This window comes from Aquarana catesbeiana, linkage group LG01 (assembly GCF_042186555.1).
Source record: "Aquarana catesbeiana isolate 2022-GZ linkage group LG01, ASM4218655v1, whole genome shotgun sequence".
NCBI classification, from domain to species: Eukaryota; Metazoa; Chordata; class Amphibia; order Anura; family Ranidae; genus Aquarana; species Aquarana catesbeiana.
In genome coordinates this window covers 160,530,420-160,533,841 of record NC_133324.1, presented here as the reverse complement: position 1 = coordinate 160,533,841, position 3,422 = coordinate 160,530,420, and positions in this window count along the sequence as shown.

The window sequence follows — 3,422 nt, the reverse complement described above, 5'->3', positions numbered from 1 at the left end:
GTGTTTCCCATGTTTAGAACAGTCCCTGCACCAAATGTCATTTTTAAAGGAAAAAATCTCATTTAAAACTGCTTGCGGGTTTAATGTCATGTCGGGTCATGGCAATATGGATGAAAATCAGTGAGACAAACGGCATGGGTACCCCCCAGTCCATTACCAGGCCCTTTGGGTCTTGTATGGATATTAAGGGGAACCCCGCACCCAAATTAAAATAAGGAAAGGTGTGGGGCCACCAGGCCCTATATACTCTGAACAGCAGTATACAGGCGGTGCAAACAAGACAGGGACTGTAGGTTTGTTGTTAAGTAGAATCTGTTTGTAATTTTGAACATTTTTAACGTGTTTAGTTCCAGCCAAAAAATCTTTTCTAAGCTTTTTGGAAAACATAGGGAAGGGTTATCACCCCTGTGACATTTGTTTTGCTGTCTTTCCTCCTCTTCAGAAGATTTCGGATCTAGCTGAACACTGTGAGCAGGACGCACTGCACTAAATGTAAATAGCAGGAACGGATCTAGCTGAACACTGTGAGCAGGACGCACTGCACTAAATGTAAATAGTCTAGAAGATAACAGGAACGGATCTAGCTGAACACTGTGAGCAGGACGCACTGCACTAAATGTAAATAGCAGGAACGGCTCTAGCTGAACACTGTGAGCAGGACGCACTGCACTAAATGTAAATAGCAGGAACGGATCTAGCTGAACACTGTGAGCAGGACGCACTGCACTAAATGTAAATAGCAGGAACGGATCTAGCTGAACACTGTGAGCAGGACGCACTGCACTAAATGTAAATAGCAGGAACGGATCTAGCTGAACACTGTGAGCAGGACGCACTGCACTAAATGTAAATAGCAGGAACGGATCTAGCTGAACACTGTGAGCAGGACGCACTGCACTAAATGTAAATAGCAGGAACGGATCTAGCTGAACACTGTGAGCAGGACGCACTGCACTAAATGTAAATAGCAGGAACGGATCTAGCTGAACACTGTGAGCAGGACGCACTGCACTAAATGTAAATTGCAGGAACGGATCAAGCTGAACACTGTGAGGAGGACGCACTGCACTAAATGTAAATAGTCTAGAAGATAACAGGAACGGATCTAGCTGAACACTGTGAGCAGGACGCACTGCACTAAATGTAAATAGCAGGAACGGATCTAGCTGAACACTGTGAGCAGGACGCACTGCATTAAATGTAAATAGTCTAGATAGAAGATAACAGGAACGGATCTAGCTAAACTGAATACAGTGTATATATATATATATATATATGCAACACCTGGGATGCATATATATACACAATACACTGTAAGTGCAGCTAACTGACTGACTGTTCTGCCTAATCTATCTAACTCAAATCAAATGACACTGTCTCTCTCTCTCTCTATCTCTCAGCACACCGGAACACACACTACACAGGGCCGCCGTGCAGGCGGCCTTATATAGTGTGGGGTGTGTACTAAATCCCCTGAGCCATAATTGGCCAAAGCCACCCTGGCTTTGGCCAATTACAGCTCTCTCTACTGACGGCGCTGTGATTGGCCAAGCATGCGGGTCATAGTGCATGCTTGGCCAATCATCAGCCAGCAATGCACTGCGATGCCGCAGTGAATTATGGGCCGTGACGCGCCACACGAATTTAGCGCGAACGGCCCATAACGTTCGCAATTCGGCGAACGATCGAACAGCCGATGTTCGAGTCGAACATGGGTTCGACTCGAACACGAAGCTCATCCCTAGTTAGCAGTGAATACGTGGGGAAAGTTTCTGTGGGTGCAAACAGGCGGAGATCAGTTGCAAAAGTGCGTTTCCTGTGCACATAGGATATCGCATTTATAAGAGAGTGCTTCCTTACATAGGGACTTCCTCTTTACGGGGTGATTAAGGCCTTTTGAGTTTATAGAAAGAAATTGAATTCCCATTTTGGGGAAGTTAGTATGTTTGTATTATGTTGATAAAGTATTTTCTCTTTCATTCATTGACAGACACAGCGCTCCATTATTCAGAACCATAGGGTTATTCCGCCCCCTACAGGAGTAGGACACTAGGCAGAAAAAAAGACTTGGCTACACTTATGGGCAGTCCTACGTGGTATACACCCCCCTCTCTGCTATAGGCCTCCAATTTTTTTCTGCCTAGTCAGGAGTCAGGACCTAGTTGGTCCCTGCTGGGATATCTAGTCCTGGGAATGTTTTTTTTTTTTTGTGTATTTTCTTTTTTCCTAGACTTTTCTACGGTGAGATCTACAATCAACTGCCGGGCTGGGTGATGGGCTGGACACTAAGATCCAGTGGTCTCCCCAGTATGGCCAGCGAACGTGTGCAGACCGCAGCTACGTGCTAGGTTGGTTGCGACATAGCCCCACTGGATGAGTTAAACATCTCACGAGGTCGCATATGACCGGGTTTCGGCCTGAATCGCAGCGTTCCTCATGACCGACAGCCCCCCACTTCGGTGGCGAGGGGATCTGTCTGGGAGCATTGCCCGCACGCATTGCTGGATCAGTAAGTAGTAAGGGGCCCCCTCCTCTCCTTCCCTGGACGTGGTGTGAGGCGCGGGTACTCCCTGGGGTGGTCGATCCCTCCGGGGTTCCCCTCCACCCCCCTCCCTCCCTCCCTTTCTGTCTCTAGGCTGCTCAAGGCAACCATGATTTCAATAGAGGAATCTCTGGCGTCTAAAGATCCAGCTGACATACCTGGAGGGGGAGCAGAATTCCCCTGCCTTTGCTGGATTGGCGGACTTGTTGGTCTAGGAGCTGCAGTTTGTCTGCTATGCCTCTTGGCTGCAGTTCCCCTGGTTGCTGAGCTCTCTGTTTCTGCAGTGGTGCTTAGACAGTAAGCCCTGTTGCTTCAGAGTGTGATTGTCCCGGTTCCCATGTCTGGAACAGTTTCGGGGGTTTTATTCAAACCTGTTCACAGTCCAAAAGATGGAGGGCATGGTACGTCCAATTCTGGACCTCAAGACCCTGACCTGCCTTGTGTGGGTACAGAAGTTCAGGATGGAGTCCGTCTGCAAAGCGGTGGCACCCCTTCATAGTGGGGACTTTCTGGCTTCTATCGACATCATGAATGCTTACTTACACATTCCACTATGTGTCCGACTCTAGCACTGCCTCCGTTTTGCTGTGGGTGCTAAGCATTATCAGCGCATGGTGTTGCCCTTTGGTCTTGCCACCACTCCTCGGGTGTTCACAAGGTGTTGGCCCCAGATTTGGCGTGGTTGCGTCAGTGGGGGTTTGTGGTCCTGGGCTGCCTGGACGATCTTCTTTTGCGAGTCCTCGACTACCCCGAGGGGCAACGTAGCTCCTATAAAAACCTTGACAGATTTCAGTTGGCTTCTATACTATCTGAAGTCTGCTTTGGCCCCTTCCAGAACATTGGATTATCTGAGCCTGACCTGGGCTTCAGCTCTGGCCAG